At 41.5% G+C, this 19,207-nt stretch overlaps 1 protein-coding gene across 3 annotated transcripts in view; it reads left to right on the top strand.

Annotated features, from left to right (window-relative positions):
• Positions 1–1,314: 1,314 nt before the first annotated feature.
• casz1 (castor zinc finger 1) overlaps positions 1,315–19,207 on the top strand; it is a 165,919-nt gene continuing 148,026 nt past the window's right edge. Inside the window, exons 1-2 of one of the 3 annotated variants that reach the window (XM_084553819.1) lie at positions 1,315–1,454; positions 2,966–3,022. The gene's annotated coding sequence lies outside the window, so the exon portion shown is untranslated. Of the gene's footprint in view, positions 1,455–2,965; positions 3,023–7,734; positions 7,767–19,207 lie in introns of those variants that run through there. The other 2 variants (XM_084553820.1, XM_084553821.1) reach the window with 2 other exon arrangements.

Genomic DNA, 19,207 nt, shown 5'->3' with positions numbered 1-19,207 from the left:
CTCTGGGCGTCCAGGAACACGACTCACTGGAACTAACAGCAGCTCTTTATCTGCCAAGTGTTTAAATAGGCAAATGTTTGAAACTGAATGCAAGTAAAATATAGTCGTCTTTTTTTTCTTTGAACTTTCCTCTCCCGTCTAATGACTATTTGAAGGCTAAACTAAAAGAAAAAGCTACATTTGCTTAGACTATTGAAGATCAAAACTATTTTTACTTAATGCTGATTCATTTTGAGCTGTTATTCACATCTGTTCTTTTCCCCGGGTGTTGCGAAATGTATATATATTTGGTTTGTGAGAATAAAAATAAACTGGTTCATTGCTTTTGTCATGCAGACCCACAAAGCGAAATCAGTTATTTCCCATTTCCTATAGTGAGATCCTCTTTTCTACTAGCTTTTCTGAGCTAATTCATGATTTACTTTTTCTTGTGAAGTTTCTATGGTTAGATTTCCTTTAAACACTAAACTCATTCCTGTGGGTTTCTGCACATTTTAACTAGCAGGTAAAACTTGAGCACAACATTTTTCTGCCTTTATCGTGGGACAACTGCAGCTTTCTATAAACCAGTAAGTAGTATAAGAAATTAATTTAGATGAGAGCATGGACAGAACACTTACAAGCCCCACCCTTTACCACCTGAGAAGGGGCGGAGCTTTGCCAGTCTTACCTGAAATGCAATTAAATATTTTAGCTAGTCAAAGATACTTTTATTTTATTGACCTTTCAAACTAGAGCAGACTGTTTGCAAACTATAAGCTTCATAGAGTAGATTCTAAAAAAAAGAGTAACCAGTCAACTTGTTTTGGTGCCCGCTAGCTAAGTCGCTCTAAGCTAACTTAGCCTGCTTGCTAAGCTAACATGTTAGCTACCACAAACTTGATTGGCAAACGTGATGAAATATAAGTTAGTACTATTTTTGTTGGACAGACAAATGTGCACATCTGTAACCGCTACAATACACTGGAAAAAGATACCATATTGAGCGGATTTATTAGTTTAGGCTAGGTGCTTTTTACTAGCTTTATATCTAAAAGTGCTACAGCTAGGTAGAGATTAAAGGTGACATAGCATTTTATTTTTTGCTTTGTTAAACTTTCACCACCAACTGTACCGTTTCTAAATCAACAACACATGTAAACAGGAGATTGTTTTAACAGGTTATCAGCAGAGACAGGAGGGGATCACCTAAACTCCATTTCAGGTTTTCCAAGCAGCACCTGCTAACCGAGAAATTCAATTAAGGACTCCTCTTCCCACTTGGAGCCGGTCTCCAGGGCAGATCTTCCGGGCGACTCGCCCCGTAAGAAATTAGAAAATGCTACAATAAAAAACCCCGAAAAAACTGAAAAAAATATGGGAACTTTAATAATGAAAGCTCTCACGCCGTCCAGCGTATACACACGCACCACCTTTTAGCTGGAAGTCAGCGAAAAGACAGCGAAGTACCACAGGTAAGAGTTTTCTTTTTCCTCTCAACTACTGCACACGCTCATTGCATTTCCAAAACATGTCAGTCTGCGCAGTCACGGGCATCAAAGTGTCAGCGACTAATGGCATTATCGGGGAGTATTTGAGATTTTAGAGGCGATACTGAGGGACGGGGGAGTTGATGGGAGGACTTGTCGGGGAACACGGACTGACTCCCAGCCTCGGTGCAGCGGCAGCGGCGGCAGCAGCAGCAGCAGCAGGTCTCCTACAGTCTGAGTCAACCTATAGTGTGCCTTTGAAAACACCGGCGACAGCACCGGGCTTCCCCTTAAACTTTTATTAATCCGCTCAAATTCAAAGCTGTCTGAAACCCGAGGAGAACTACAAAACCGCGAAGTTGAGCCAGATAGGCGCAACTTTTCTTTCTCCCCCTCTCTGTCCAAACACTTTTCTGCACAGTCAAAAAAAAAAACGAGCTCAGATTCTCGCATCCCCTCATGATAAAGGATTTTTAAAAAAGAAAAACACAGCGGTTTAGTATTTATTCAGCTGCCGGGACACCGTAATATATTATCTTGCTTCCATTGCAGCTGACACTTCTCCAAAAAAACTGCAAAAAACGACACAAACGAGCGACTTTTTGGGTGCGACTCAGGAGCCGAAAGTCCCGGTTTTAGTCGAGAAAAACTTAGTGAAACTTCTCTGGTTGCCCCTAAACAGGTAGTAGCCTTCATATAGTATCATTTACTGTAAATAGGGGAACTACTATAAATGCAGCCAATATTCAAAGCCTGGATTGCGGAAGTTGTGCTGTTGAAGATTGTAAATGATTTTTTTAAAATGTTTTTTTTTTTTTTTTTTCATTGTCTTGCATAAATACAAGGCTGGTTTTGACTGTAGTGAGTGACAGTAGAAAAAAAACAGAAACCTCCTAAATGCATCATCAACATGTCTACAAATTGTTAATTATTATTTAACTATTTGATTAAAAACTGCTGCAGGCTGGAGTCCTCTTATGCACACACGTACGCACAATCTGTATTTGCTAAAGTAAATATAATGCAGTTCCTGCTCTCAGTGACTCTAAGGCAGGTTTTCTGACTTCCACCTACAGCAGAACAAAAAAACAAACAAACAATAAAAACTACCCCATAGTCACTGTTTGTATTTTGTTAGTTAGTGATCCCTACAAAACGCCACCGTGACGTGAGATTTAATTCTACACGCTTTTTGCAAAGGGTCACTGTTTGTTCTCCTGTGCATTTATAAACGTCTGCGCTGTGCGCCTGCCACTGTGTTTGTGATTATTCTCAGGGATGAGGACGAGGACAGGAATAGATCACTGGCACTTTAAACCCGGAGTTCTCATATTCTCACAGGATCTTTCTCCTTTGCTAATTATTGTGTTGTTTTCAGAGCAAATATGTCATATCCATGGCGACCAGGCAGGTTTATTGTCTCTCCCGTGCAATAGCTCACAAAAGTAATTAATTATCCTTTTTTTTCCCTCTCCCCCCTGTCTTTGGTTAAACAGATCATTCAAGGAAAGCCATCTCCTATATTAAAAATGCCACTGCTAGTACAACACAAGGTAAACATGAAAGTTTTTTTTTCTTCAGCTTTTTAGTTTTGATCCTTTTTGTGCTTTTTTTCCTTCATCTGACAAATCAGTTGTAGATTAAATAACTGTGTCATGTATAAAGATGCATTGTGCGCACAGTGTGTGCTTTTGAGGTATTTTCCATAATACCCTCATGATGCAGCAGCTGTGCAGCCCTAACTGTTGCAGATGTATTCATGCATGCAAAGCAAGCACACACTTGGCGCTTAAACAGGCAACCTTAAAAAAAACCCCGCACGTTTAGACATGAAATCAGCCTGCATTTAGTGTGTGTTCAATGGCAAGCGTTAGCCGGTGCAAAGGTACGTTCACATTAGTGACGTGGCCTATTTTATGAGGTCAACAAAAATAATAACCAACAGCAGGTGACAGTACAGGGTGCAGCTTCGTGCTCTGCAGGGGTATTGTACATGCACTTTTTGTACAGTCTGTCCGAAGAGAGCTGTGAGGTGATAAGTTTCCAGCTCTCCATCCTGTGCGCTCCCTCAGCGTAGCTCTGGAATGTGACGGCATGTGTCTGCTGTCCAGAGGTCCATCTCTAGCTGGACACCGGCCAGCCTTCACTGTCAGACTGGAGGTGCAGGTTCTCATCTCTCTTCGGCATTGATGAGACACTGTAATATCCATCTGTCAAACATGCTGCCCTTCATGCTGAACTTCTGTATTGCTCGCTCTCGCTGCCTCCCTTCTGCCACAGCCTTTCCTTTTCACGATAGTAAAGCCGTGTAAATCTCGTGAGCTGAAAAAGCAGAGGTGATTATGGTCCATTTGTGCTGTTTTAATTGCAATTTGGTTTGGGTTTCTCTCTGTCTCTCTGAAATGGACTTGAAACGTTGCCTGTAGCGCTGTGCCCCCCGGTTCACTGCATTGGTTGAGAATCTCATTGGTTAATCAGTGTGCGATGCAGCCAACATTCTTATTGCTTGCAGCCCTATCAGTCAGTGAAATGCCTCATGTCTCATAAGTACCCATCTGCATCTGTCAAGGGGTGTGTAGAATTAAACCCATGTGTATTCCTCCTCTGTTTGACCTTGGCTGTGGACCTCAGGTCTTTGATGTCAAATAAGCGCCAGTAATCCCAGGCGGCATTTGACAGGCTTCAGGAGCTATTACTTTTGTTTCCCCGGCACATAAGCTTTATCAATTGCCCTCCTTGTAATGATTTTGTATACAAATTCACACTACCGCAACCGTAGTGTTTTTCCTTGTAAAAATATAGTGCCTTCAATGCACGCGGTTATACCGGCACAAATAGCGCACATGTTTTTTTAATCATCATTATTGTTTTTATTTTAGTGCTGAGGAAATGTCCTTTTTGCATGCTTGATCAGCCAGTAGAGAAATCCAATATAATGGAGGTTCAAGGTGAATTGCATCCCGTGCATCCCCCCCCCTGCTCCGACTGAAGGAATATTCCAAAGCAAAATAAACAAATCACGCAGACAACAGTAATATAGGGTTGATTTTGAAGGCATGAAATAAGTATCGATTAAATCCTGCAGTTCATAGATGAAAATGGCCTTTTTGGTAATTTGTCCTGGGTCCTTTCAATACGGTAGAGAGAGAGAGAGAGAGAGAGAGAGAGAGAGATGGACCAAGGAAGAGGGAGACACTGCAGAAATGGTGGAGAGGAAGAACAGACAGAGGGATAAGACAAGTGTACAGCTCGAGAGGGAACGAGAAAGGCAGAAACAAGCGCATTTGCAGAGTTTAGAAAAGGACAAGCTCCCCCTTTCTGATCTCATTATCATTCTTAATAAGTCTTAAGGAAAGAAGGAGCATCGAGTGTAAACGCACGGTAATCCTTACACTGGCCAAGGTTAGCAGGGACGTCAGCACATGCGAACCGTTCCCAGCTGGCCACTTTGGGACAGGGAGGGGACCAGAGGAGCATAGTTAAGGATAGATGTTCAAGGAGAAAATGAGGACGTTCAGACAGTGTATAAAGGTTAGGCCCTTTCCCCCCTCAGCCTGTAGCTTTTCAGTGCCTGCACCACCTGGCATTTAATGAGTAAACAGTTCTGCATCAGACTCAATATTTGGCCATAAGAGGGTGCAACAATTTAGAAGAAGGGGGAATCGAAAGGTGACAGCGCGAGGTCTTATTAAAAATATAACTTGCACAGCTTTGGCACCATTTTGCCACTAAGCAGTCAGTTCGGTATGCGTACTAACTGTTGACTGCAGTGCACGCCCAACTCACTGTTCCTTGGGTGTGGTCCAGAAACAAGCATTAAGAGGAATTGGATGAACTGGTGACCAATTAACTCATTTAACAAATTGCCAGCCACTTGTCATGGTTGTTCAACCATGTTGCTTTAATGGAAATCCAATTCAGTATTTATTTATACACTGTACTAAGTTTACAGTCCGGTATTATGTCACCCTCCGCATTATACGGCGTTAGTGATATTAAAGCATTCCTGTTCATTAATCAAGTCAGATGTGAGACATGTCTGGCACATTAATCATAGTTCACAGTTAAACCAGACCAGGAGGTGATTTTTATACTTACAGTAATTAGCACCGCGTGTGTTTTCACTTGTACAGTGACAAAACCTGCAGATCTAAGCCTGGTCTGCATAGACAATGCAAGAATATGCATTGATGCATGATAATTTAAGTGTACATCTCATAATATATGCTTGATGGCTTGATACCTTGATAATGCAAGTACCACCTCTAGAATATGTGTTTAGGTATTTCAGGTATTTCAGGTATTGATTCAAAATTGATCCCGGCTTTGAAAAAAAAATGGCAAAATGACAAGTCTTTCATAACTCTTATTCTCACATGTGCCTGAGCACAGCTTCATGGTTTTAGTCCTCTGAATTGTGAATAGATGAAGCTAAATGGGCTTACATTCTTATTTACACTCTGCTTAATTATGCACATCTTTTTAATGTTTCTGCTCTATTTATATATTATTTGCATTGTTTAGATTCCTGACTTATGCTTATTTTACCAACCACCGCGACAGACTCCTTGTATGTTTGAGCGCACGTGGCAGTATAGACAATTCAGATCTCTGTGTGACCAACCAGACAAAGAAAACTTTGTGACATTAGCCAGCGATTTTCATTTAAAAAACACAATTGCTATTATTTAGAAGCGCGTTACTTGTCTGCGTGTATGAGAAAATTTATTACGCATCACAATCACGGGCTAAAATAGCAACGCTCGCTCAAACAACAAACAAAGAAATCAACAAACAGATAATGTGCTGTATGAAAGCGTTGGAAAGCTCTACCCTGCAAAGCCGGTATTAGAGAACCCGCGTCATAATACACAATGGCGTCCAAGCACAGGTCTTTGACATGAAACAGGTACCAGATTAAATTATTTTCTTCTCACAGTCCAAGTTGGGTGGAAGTTAAGTGGTGCTAGCCAGCTCATTAGGTCATGCTGGAGTTAGTTGCTCCACTTTACCGCTGCAAAGCTGATTATTAGATCATTAAGACCAACCTGAGCCTTCCTCTTTGAAGAACTGCTATGTAACTTCTTTTCTATTCTCTAAAAGTAGGTTTGCGTATTTTCATTTCTGTCAAAGTAATGTAAGCGATAAAAATTTAGTGAACTTTTTAACCTTTTCGGCTAGGTTTTTACTATTGGTTGACCATAACAAGCATTATAATAATACTTTTAATGCTTGAGAAATACATAAATAAATAATGAGTAATAACAATTATATGATATATAATGGTAGTAACAGTCACAGGAGACATTTTTCTGCGCTGAGTACGTTTACTTTTGGCAACTTAAATACATTTTCCTAATTTACACTTACTTAGGTAACATTTTCAATGAAGGACTTTCACTTGTGTCAGAGTATTTCTCCCATGTAGTATTAGTAATTTTGCTTGATCTGAGTACTTCCTCCACCACTGCTATCCCTGTGTATCAGTATAAATTGCCTTGAAGTGTCACACGATCAAAACACTTTTTGCAGTACAAAAGCTCAGGCATGGATTCTGAATTTGCTGAAATAAATAAAAAAAAAAAGTCATGATTCAAAATAATTTTTTTACAGAGGTGAAAAACTATACTTCTGGTACTCTGTACGCTGTCTGGGTATTTGAAGCTTTATGATGACTCTCTTGGGAATTGTTTGCCTTAATTATCCAAGGAGGGAACAACAGTCAAATACGCAAATGAAACTGGAGCTGATGGTGTAGAATGGGTGTGCCCTTTTGTCTCTTTTTGTCTCGCTCAGTGTAATGCCATCTCTGTGGCTTTCTGTCATGTAAAGATGATTTACCAAGAGACAGATGTTCTCAGACCTTTGCTCATGAGCCGACACCATTTTGTTCTATTTTTTGCCCTTTTAAAGGTTAGGGAGTGAAACGCTTTCCCAGCGACATGTCAGCCTCTTTTGACTGCGTTGGTGTCAGTTGCTCTGAGGAACTGTATGTACAGTACAGTTCAGATGCTGCACTCTCACTGGCCTCAACTCTGGCTGGGCTGAAAACGTTGTTACGTTACACGTGAAGGGAGGTTGTACGAAACACGTCTTCTTCACCATTCTCCTCTTAAGACTGCTTTTTTTTTTTTTGTTGAGGCATGGTTGGCAACCTGTTCCCATTGCTGCCCCCTCCTCCCCACCACCAACCCTCCAAGCCCCTCCAGGGAGCCTTGGGAGACAGAGAGCCATCACCATGGTGATGTGAACACAGATCCCCCACACACCGGTCCATTGTGACTGGCGTGCGTTGAGGTGAGAGGGAACAAAATGTCACAGCAACAGGTTTTTTTTGTGTTTTTGTTTTTGCCTCAGATCTCAGTGGAATTGTGCTCAGATCCGTGTGTTTGGTCACAGTGGAGGGACCGCTGGAGAGACTGTGGGACCAGATGACTGGAGAAATGAATAGAGTAACATGGAAATAGACTGTTATTTCTAATAACTCCATGTTTTTGTTTCCCTTTTTTTTTTTCTTTTTTTTGAGCATCTGGGTGAAAACACAAAAGCAGCGTCACCAGAGAGTGTCATTGTTACTATCTGATTAAATGTTTTTTTGCAAATTCTCCAAATAGACATAGCTCAAAGTTTAACTAATCCGACAGGCTTTTTAATATTTTAAAAGGTCTTTTGCGCTTCTGCGGTTTTGAATATTATTTAATCAGCGTCAGAGAGTTTCAATTTGGAACTTCTTCAAAAATAATGAAGTAGCTTAATTTGGCAGAAATTCTGCGCAGTTTTCCGGTATATTTAACAAATAATCTGAATAAATTATATTTGGGAGAAAGCTCTCTCCCATTCTGACGGGAATTCCTCTTTTTGGCTGTTTACCAACTGGTCTGATTGAGTTGCTGCAGCAAGGCGGAAAACAGTAGTTCTCTGGACTGAGTTCAGATTTGTGGTAGTTATGTTGGTGGCAGGTAAGATCAGGGTCTATCTCGCTGCCAGTGGCTTCTGAGCCTTCCAAGCTTTCAGTTTATGCTGACCTCTGACCTGTCTTGATCCAGGCACCTTACTACGGGCTGCAGACCTCAGGGAAGGAAGTGTCTAATAGATAATGTGGCATTGAAAAGGTGGAGCAGATTTTGCCCCCCAACCCTGAAGAAGATGTGGGCTGTGTCCTGTGACAGGTCCAGCGTTGCCCTTAGTCCCAGAGGTTGTGAGGGTGGGGCCAGCCAGTGCCAGAGGCCACAAAGGTAGCTTCAAATGCACAACCCTAACGTCTGGTGTAATGTCTGGGCCTTCTGCCCCCTGCTCCAAGTGAGATACCACCCCACGCATCCTACAGTATAAAGCATTAAACTTACTGCGTCTTGTCTCAGGATTTCCATACATACATATATTATATGCCTACATTTTTTTTTTTGTTATACTGCAACTCCCACAATAACCTGTTTTATTATGCAAGAAGCGGAGGTCTCATTAATATTTGTTGATATGTAGCTATAGCAGTCAGGTCTTTTCATGCCAAGGCTGTAAGAGTCTGCCATCTCTGTACCCTGAGCAGATGCAAAGGTGCAGGTCCTGAGAGATCCTTTTATGTTTGGAGACCTCTCCTTGCTCCTTTGACTGTGACCTCAACCACAGCAGAGCTCTGTCTCAATCAGCTCTCTGCTGTAATCCCACTTCAGAATTCCTCTTGGCTAAGGGAGTAAATAAATTTTTCAGCATTTATTAGAATACAGCTTGCCAGAAGGGACTCCTCTCTCCTCTCCTATTGCTGCTCCAGTAATTAGCAAATTGATTAGGAGAACTTCAACACACCTCCTTGGCTCTTATCTCCCCATTCTAGGACAATATTGCTGTGCCATGGGACAGCGTAAATATTTTAAGGGAAACCCTCAGTGAATCTCATTAAATGGCTGTGGGGCAGAGCAGCTGTCTCCTGCTGAAGGTCCCAGCCAATTTTCTAAACTATGATTAAAGAAAAGTTTTGGATTATTTAAACATGCCATGCCCTGTGGGTTTTTCTCTCAGTGCCACTGAAGACCTCTGTGATTCCCCCACCCGCCCATGCCAGGACTGCTCCTCTCCCTTTGGATCTATTAGTTTGAAATCGTTTGGGTGATGACTCTTTGAAAGCGGTGGTCATTCTGGGATGCCGTGTTCAAATGCGATGCAACAAAGACCTCTCTTTTATGCACAAATGCTAATTAAAATTTTTACCCCCCATCCCCAAGCTGCAGAGGGAAAGACTTGGTAGCAATTTGGCAGATAATCAAATTGCATTTTAAATGGAGCCGTTTAAAGATGACTGGGGTCTGCTCACAGGAAGACACAGTGGCACAAATTAAGCTCGAATAAGCTGCTATGCGCACTGAGGAACAATACAAAAAAAAAAATCACATAACAATAGAAGGATGCATTTATGTAAATGGACAACATGCAATGTATGATTTCTTTAATTAGTTAAAAGAAACTCAGGTACACAGATCTGTTCTCTCCAAACGCTGTTTTTCTTTTAATTATCATTTCCCTCTTGCTAAGTGGCTTTTTTTTTTTTTTCATAACGCGTCCTTACAATCTGACCAATTGCTGCAAAATGCTAATAGGACATGAGTTGTTAACGGATGTGGTACCTAGGAAAAATTTAGTTCTTAATTTTAGATTTTCAGCCTGACAGAAAAAGCAAACTGGGTGGAAAATGTTGTCAAGAGCTATGTTTGTCTACAAAAATGTGCGCTTAGAAGCTGTCCCCCCACATTTGGTATACATCATTAAGTTCTTCGTGTCCAATCAAACTGTCCGCTCACACAGCATTCCAGTACGTATTAGTGACATCTCGTTAGCAGAAAACAGAAAACTGACACAAAAAATTTGGGGAACGCGCCTGAATTGTTTATCTCTCAGAATAAGTTAAAAGTGTGACTCTCATGAAATGATAGAATTGGACCAAACATGCAGCTCCCACAATTTCTCTCATCCTCACTTTTTTCATTTTTTGTGTGTGTGTCCCTGAAAAACTGAAGGCACCAAACGATCTGTTTAGTTTTCAGCACTATGCTTTCTCAGGCCACGTTTCCTGTAAAGTTAACCATTCATCACAAGGCCGATACAGCCATCACAACTGCTTCATATCCATAAAACCCCATTATGGACAGCACAACAAGTGATGCTTGACTTGTAAGTTTAGAGGGCTCTTAATTGGCTGTGATTTGCTGGCTGTATTGCAGTGACTGTGGAAGTGGCGTAATGATCCTCTGTGGATGATACATTACTTTTTTTTGCAAATTAATGCACCTTAACGCCGCTCGTATCCATCGTCTTCTGTTAAAGTGTTGCCTTCGTGTCAGGAGCAAACCTTTTTGACCTGCACACTGCGGGTCGCACACAAGCCGATGTAACGCTGACCCCCTCCACCTTCTCTACACAACACATGCAGAAAAAAATCCCTTGAGATCTTTTCCAATGATCATGCAACAACTGAAAGCAGTTGAATACATCTAGAGAACTATGAACTACCAAAGCAGCTGTTCTTTTCGGTGTTTGAGACTCATTGTTGAAACATTTAACCATGCAGCTAGTGCAACATTTTTCTCACGTGACATTTTCCCCTCCAGGGAGCGGTAAGTGAGTACGCGAATGTCCAGATCAGTCGGAACAGACATTAAATGGAGTTTATCCCGTCGGCTCTCTAGTATAAAGTCTGTGCAATGTCTGTACATGCATATGAATAGAGCACATAATTATCTGGCATGTTTATGATGATGATAGTGCAGCTGCTTCATATTCTTTTCTGCGTGCATGCACAGTATATTACTTTCTACTTTTTTGGCGATAATGCAGATAAGTCCATAAGTTTCCTGTAGTGCAAAATATTGTCAAAGAGGAGGCGTCGTAGCTAACATGCACCTCCCCAGAAATGTAACTACGTGCCGCGGCGACGCAGACCGCAAGAGCTGTGATTGGTCCGCTTGGTAGTAGCGTGATTCTGCTTTGGTATTTCCGGCTGCTTCTCCATCGCTGCAATTTTCTAATTGATTGTTTTGGATCAATAAAGTCGCCATTGTTGAAAGTGAAGCAGGAAGTAGAAGCAGTAGAATGTGACTGTCAAAAAGACACAGCGCCGATTAGTGTTTGGGTGGTGTTTTTACAGAGCGAGCCAGACTGACGAGCGCACAAGTATAAATGGCTAGCACCGGCGTTGGCTACATGCGTAGGTTGCGCGTATGTCCCGCAGTACTATAAATGAGCCTTAAGTGGAGCAGAGGTGAACCTAGCAACCTCAGCTAGCAACCTGAGATGTTCCCCATTAATAACTCAACATGGCATTTAATTATACATAACTTTATGTGTTTATATAATTTAATTTAATTTAATTTAATGAGCTGTTATGTATGCAAATATTAGTTATGGATTATTTTTAGTTACAGGCCCTAAACATTTTTATTTCTTTTGCAAAGTTGGACATTTTAACATGGAGGTCTGTGAGGACTGACTCGCATTTCAAGCCATTTGAAGAAACGCAATGGCTTCATTTTTCAGTCCCGGATGTTGCCACTTGATATCACAACCTACCCAGACAACCACCCCTGTCCAAAAACAATTGTAATATTTCCTCTAGGTGAGAATATGTCTGACACAGACAGTAACTTGTTTTCTTTTTTTCTCTCCAAGTGTGAAAAGGCATCGACCAGAGTAAATGTGTTAAAACGGCTTAGCATCAGTTTCAAAATCCATATGGAAATAAAAAAAAGTAAACATTTTTATTTATATTTATGTTTTTCAAAAGACACTATATATATATATATATATATATATATATATTTGATAAATGCAGTAGAATCCTAATTGGCAGCACAATCCCTGTCTTGATGATGTTGATTGACAAATATTGTTGCAAAGTTAATGACACAAGAGGGATTTGATTGATCAAGTGGATGGCTGATCATAAAACTGCAGTCAATATTTGGCCGCAGCTTTATTTTCCCTCTGAACAACAGTGCACCAGGATGTCTGAGATGTATGGCTAGACACACAGTGATGGCAAAACACATATTTACACTTGGTCTCTCCCTGAGCGCGATGATGCGGTCTCTGTTTGCCATACAGTAAATAATATCCCATGATGCTAAAATGAACAGTCTTAGAGTATTTATTCAGTTGGAGCGGAGGGGTATTGGTTAAAGCTGACCAATTTTAGAGTAGTTGGGATGAAAATCTCCCTCTAATTACTGTACTGTGTGGATCCTTTGGTCCCAGTCGCTCTGACGGCATTAAAAAGTCTCTTTTATTTATAGAAATAAAATTTTAGCTTCGCAGACAATAGGCTAGTTCTGTTTTACGGTACAGCAGACTTTATCTTTTTAATAAAAATTCCTGACTTGGTGAAAGTTTAATTAATAAGGGACTTAAAGCAAGGGGAATGAGCAAGGGAGTTGGGTCTTTAAGGGGGTACTTATTTTTCCATCTGGGCTATCCTCCAAAAAAACTGTCAATTAGTGCGTTAAGCTGAAGAGACAAAAAACGTCATTAGTTCTTGCAAAAAGAATAATGGGTTTTAAATGTTTTGCTTCAGAGGCAGACCAAAAGCACAGCGAGCCTTGTGCTTTTAACATTTATTTCCTACAATTATCAAAGTTTGAAGGAAGGATTTATTGTTTTAAACTGAGTTATTGAAGAGAAAGTCTGCACCTGTGGACCGTAACTGTCTGAAGTAAGACATAAACTACGTGCTATACTGTGCTTTTAGCTTTGAAAGCCTCCATGTATATTACATATGGTTACTTTTTGGAAGATGTCTCTATAGATCTAGATCTGTTTAGCTATTTTAAAGAAGAAGGTCAAGCTTTGGGTCCCATTTTTGGAGACGTCTGTTATTTGGCACCACAAACACACACACAAAAAAGAATTTGTCAAGATGAGCCCGGTGAATTTGAATAGTTTGGGGGTTGATGTATTTTGGCTGCCATTTGTTGATCATATGCATTTTCATAATGATGAACCCAAAGTAAATGGAATAATCATCACCGTTGACTATGTTTATGTAGACACTACTCTAGCCTCCTGCAACCACCTCAATCAGAGTATTTTCAGCCTGATTGAGAGGGGTGCTGTTAACCTTTGACAAGCTGATATTAGAAACTAATAACCGTGCGAACACTTGATCCGATTGTTTCTCTCCGGGTGAATGAACGCACTCTTTCCGAGCATGTTTTGTCCCACGTGGGGTAAACATCAGGTGCCGTGATGAGTTTCCAGGACACATCAGTGCCAGCTGAAGTCCAGTCGATTAGTGGGCAGCGACGTTGAAAACATGGGTCCATCTCAGTCATATTTTGCTATTAAATGAATTCAGAGTTGCCAGTAAAGTAAAGTAAAGCAAAGCAGGTCTGAAGCTCCAGTGTTGGCAGGACCAAGTATCTCATGTATCTCATGAGATCAACTTAATTTAGCACCCGTGTAAAAAGTTATATCGGAATCTTGAATCAAACAGATTTGTTTCGGGTTGAATAACTATTGTAGTGACTGAGTTATTACATTAGGAGTTGGATACCGAGGAGTTCCTGTCCTCTGTGTCCCGGAACTTCCCCTTGAAGAAGGTCCTACTTGTATTCAGGTAACCTGTTTTTCTAATGGACTTCCTACGTTGCAGATTGTCTTTTGAAGCAGGCAGGAAAGAAAGAATCTTACATAAGTGGTCATAGTGCAAAGGGTTTGAGGCACTGAGCCCAAAATATGTCACCGACTTGTGCCACACACAACAGGGGATGGCTTTTTGCATCACAGTGTGAGTGCTAGTAAATGATTGGTTACAGGAGATCCTCCAATAAATTAATTGTTTCCACTTCATGGTTAAGTATGTGCTACTCTTCCAAATCGAGTGCTGGTACTTGGTTATTACACTTTAATAGCTCGCTTGCCAAACTAACGATATATTACTCCATGTGCTGGCTCAGATCAGAGAAGATGAATTGGCTATTAATTAGAGTTGCACTGAGAGGGCACAGGGGAGAGACTACTCATAGCCTTGCAATCAGTGTCAACGGGGGCCTTTTTCTGACTGGGACAACCAGGGCAGGCCCAGGTCACTGAGGCTTCTCGTGAAAACCGTTGAATCTGGTTGAAGAAGAGGCCTCAGACAGGGCCATCATCTTGTTCAGTCAAACAGAGGACAAGAGAGTTTAGCGGCGAGCAGCTGCAGTATCATCTGATGGTTTCAGTCAGGAGTGTGGACAGAATGGGATGCGTGGGAGGTTGTTTGGCTCCGCGAGGTTCCTTAACAAAAGCCTCACGTCCGAAGGACTTTGAATTAGAAAGTTATGGAGGAAATATTTGACGGGCAAAGATGATTTGTGGGGATTATTATTGTTTGGCTCACTTTTCTTGTGCTGCCTCTGAATTAGCCCTTTTATCACAATTAATTAAGCTCGCCTATAGGAGATGTTCCATCTTGAGCTCATCCACACAGGATAAATAAGTCAAAGCAGCAGGATATATGTCCTTTTATTGGCTGACTTGATCTCGGAGGCATCTGTAGTGAGGGGGGTGGGGGGCTGTCTCTGTGGTGCGACTTTGTGGAAGAGTCTTTGCCATCACTCACTTTGAATGCTTCTTTTATGACTCGTTTTGTTAAAAACCTCTTTTTTTAATGCAAGGTATCAGGAGTTATGGCCTGTCCATGCAAATTAGGAAATTTTGACAGTTTGTTATTCATGTCATCGCCTTTTTAAACACTTAAAGGCAATGAATTTCCCCGTGACAGGCTGCTCCAAAATTGCCACTAAATATTATTAAATATTTTAACAAGTTCCTTGTAAATATGCCTTAAATGTTTGAACGATGGGCAGGAAGAAAAATGGCTTTGCATCAACTTATTAGAGGCTATAAAAGTGGCAGTGATTTATCATCGATGTGGAGCAACTCGGGCCATCTTTTCTCTTTTTTGTTTTGCCTGCTTTGTTCTGATGTGCACATTAAAGAGAGAAACATCATGTTAAAAGCCTGCCGTTTCACGAGTCATGAAAACGTTCTCAGCAGATCCTCTTGTACCTGCAGTCCTTGAAAGACCGAGTGATGTATGGCAACGGCGTTTGTAAATTTTAAAGCTTCTCGTACCATTTACAGTTTTACACTTTGTGATATCACTGCTCGTGAAAAAAATAAAATAATAAAATAAAGTGTGTTTATCAAGAAATCCGGATGATTTGATGTTGATGCGCTCGTTTTATTTACGCAGGCTTTTGCAGTAATTATTTCCTAGTTAATATGACTCGAAACCAAATTCCATCTGTCGTCTGCGGGGCCACTTGTAGATTTATAATAATAATTTTCTCTGGTTATGCTACAGAACGGTTGCGAAGTCTCAAATCTCTCTAATTACAAAGTCAAGTGGAACGGTCTAAAAATTGTCTGAGATGTGAGACATTCTTGTGGCTTGTGGTGCACCTTTCCATCGGTCAGGGCTGGGAATTTAGCATCCAGCCGGGGTCATTCAGAGTAACATGACTGTGATCCAGAGGATTTGTGTTTTACGCTGGCAACTCGCAGATTCCTCCATCGGCCACATTCCAGCTTTTAAAATCAGAAGTTTTTTCCCTCGGTAGTCTTTGATTTTTTTCCCTGACGCGAAGCGGTTTCTTAATTTATTGAGCTAAAATTACGATTAAGTTCAAACTTTGTGTTCTTTATTAACTCCGAAGAGTGGAAATGATGTCGGCCAGAGCCCACAAAGAAAAAAACAACAAAACGACAGAGAGAGAGAGAGAGAAAAAAAATAAAGAAATCACAACTTGGCACTAAATTATAAGACACAAAAAACATTTAATGAAAACATATTTTAAAAAATGCTGACTGAGCAGTTAGAGTTTTATTGTGCAGTCTCATTGTTGCCGAGATGAAAAAGCTGTCAGTAGAAAAAAAAAAAAAGTCTGCTGTGCATTTTGTTTCTAATATGCATCTGCTTCAGTGATGCTTTCAAAGTGCGACTGTTTGTTCACTATCTGTTTTATACTGTCACTCATCTGCTTACTGAACACATTCTCTGCAGACCTGAATAGCTCCAGTTAACTGCTTCCTGTCTTCGGTGCAGCGGCGATGCGCAGCGAGCACACGCACAAAAGGCTTTGCCGCAAATGGGCCCTGCCGCCAGGATTTAGTTATTTTCATGTGCTTTATTGACATCGCAACAGTTGAGCTGCGGCGTCTGATGAATGAGTGTTAAGATAAGGAAGCCATTGTGGCTTTCTAAACTCCAGTTTTGTTCGTTAATGTCCCTGATCACATTGTGTTTTCCAGCTTTTCCTTTCTTCTGCTCCTGTTTATCTTAAAAGCCAAGCGTCATACAGTCCACACACCCGTCATTGTTTTGAGTCACAACTATAATCCACAAATCTCAGCGCTGTCTGTGCACATCACTCTTACCGGTTAGTATGACGTGACGGCTGCCATGTCAGCAACATGGCACGTCTCTGTTCTCCCTCTCTGGAGCCCTCAGTGAGTTTTTCCCTGGGGTTGGCAGAAAAACGAGTGCCCCCGTGTCTGAGTGGCTATAACCTTGCCACCAGCTCATGCGTGTGTGTTTGTGTTGTGTTTTATTTCCCCCAACTCTAAAGACTTGAACAATGATGACTCAAGCCACGCCGAGTACACCTCGGGGAGAATTCAGCGGGAATAAAAATAACAAGTGGATTTTTGACTGCAGTAAGATGCGAGCTAAAAGCCTGAGCAGATTTTTGCCCCCCCCAACCACTCCAGTTCATTAGATTAGGCTGTCTCGTGTTCAGGAAGTGCTGAAAGGCGCTGCTGATTGTATCTGCGCAAAATGCTGTCCTTACGTCCAGAGACAGTTGCCAGTCTCAGTCTTTCAAATTCCAAAGTAGTTCTCAATGCAGTTAAGGCACCGACGTTGTGGTTGTCTCTTTGCGGCCCCCCTGCCGAGGTTCTTATTAGAAGGGTTAAGTAGGAGGATGCTTGTGTTGGTATTTCTGCGGTTGCTCATCTGCGTACCGCACAGGAATTTCTGTAAATTATTTATTTTCCTGACATCACCATATGGTGCTGTAACATGTTTGTCTTGGAGCATGCTGGAGAAATGCAAGACTTAGACGGAATTACTTCTGGTGTGTATACATGGGAGACCCTCTTCAAACAATGCTTGTTTTTTTTTGTTGTTATTTCTTTTGCTGGGTGGGCTTTGTTGATGCAATTCCGTGCAACTCGCTACGAGAGTTGTCTTCTTGTCTACTCGAGAGCGACGAGATAATAAACATAATTGGGCCAAAATGCGGAGATGTTTCAAAGAGAAGCGCAAAGAGAGAGACCGCTGCCAGAGGTCTGCAGCGGACGGGGCAACCGAGCAAGAAGCTTGAAAGGCCCTGCACAAAAAAAAAAAAATTGGGTCCTGATCTTTTTTGAAATGCCACAATTAATTGCTATGCGTTGTCCCCAATGCACGGATGATTAAATGTGCTCCTAAACTGCCCTGATTTGTGGGGGCACCTTGCCGGTTTTATTTGCCACTGTTAACATTTTCAATCCTGCATTATGCATGGTGCTGTGGGGCAAGGAAGTGCTGCAAACAAATGGCCTGAGGGATCGGTGTAAACACAGCGTGCCATAAGGGGGAGAAGACTAACAGTTCAGCACAGCCTCCCTCAGCCAGTCTTCCCTGACAGACTAGACAGCCCCTCTGCAGCTATAGGCCGTACCCTAACAGCGGTATAGTGCGGCCGCGGATGTCCGGGAATGCCTCAGATGCTCACTCGTGTTGAGTGAAAATTGCGAGATGTGTATGGAGAATGTAAGGACGGAGTTGGGTTCTTCTGTATCTTTATTAATCAACAATGAATGCATGTCTGATAGAATATTTCTATCCAACTAATTGAATATGATTCCTCCTCCTTCAGCATGTATGGGCTGAGGTCACTTTCACTAGTTAATTCTGACAGCCAAAGCAATGTGGTGCCGGTTGCTTTGTGTTAAGGGATTTTAATTCCTCACTGCAATAATCAGTGACTGATGGAAGCCCTAGTGTTATATGAAGGCATGCCAAATGACATGTGCTCCCTTTTGAACATGAAACACTGCAGAGTAGAAATATGAATTTTCACATTAGAGGCATATTAACTCCCTGATTAGGATTTACTTGATCTGGGATCTTGGCTGTTAGAAGTGCAGCGCGGCACACAAGGCCCGCGTTAGTTGTCAGCTGTCATGGCACTGGCCCAGAGCCTTACACTTGGCAGGTCTCCACCCTTTCACCTCCGGCTGACAAAGCAAATACAGCCAAACAATGTGTAGCCGCTGGACAGCTCTGTACGCACTCGTGTAATTCCATATGGTTAAAAAAAAAGAAAAGACAAAAAGCCTGGCGTAAACTTATCTCAAAATAACGATTCTTTTTATAATCGTAGCGTTTTGTTTTGACATAGGAATCTGTTCTTTATTTTAAGTCGTATATCAGTTCATATGTTCAAGCTCTTGCCAGGTTTTTTTTTTTTCTTTTTTCTAGCCCAGCCTCTTGCCATCAAAGACTAACTAATGCAATAGGCAGCGGAAAGAGGGCAGATATTGTTTTTTATGGCCTGACCTTTGAGACATTATTATTTTTTTGATGTATAACTGTTTACTCGGAAAGCGGGCATTAAACAAGTTTCCTTAAGTTTCGCCGTCATTGCCGCTGACGCAAATGGCAAAAACAAAAACATCTCGCCCTGTTTCAGAGCCAGAATGAATCCTGCTGTCAGATGTGCGAATGG

Source organism: Chelon labrosus, assembly GCF_963514085.1.
Source record: "Chelon labrosus genome assembly, chromosome: 10".
Classification (NCBI taxonomy): Eukaryota; Metazoa; Chordata; class Actinopteri; order Mugiliformes; family Mugilidae; genus Chelon; species Chelon labrosus.
Note: the sequence above shows the minus strand (reverse complement) of the source record. Positions and strands in the feature narration are given on the sequence as shown.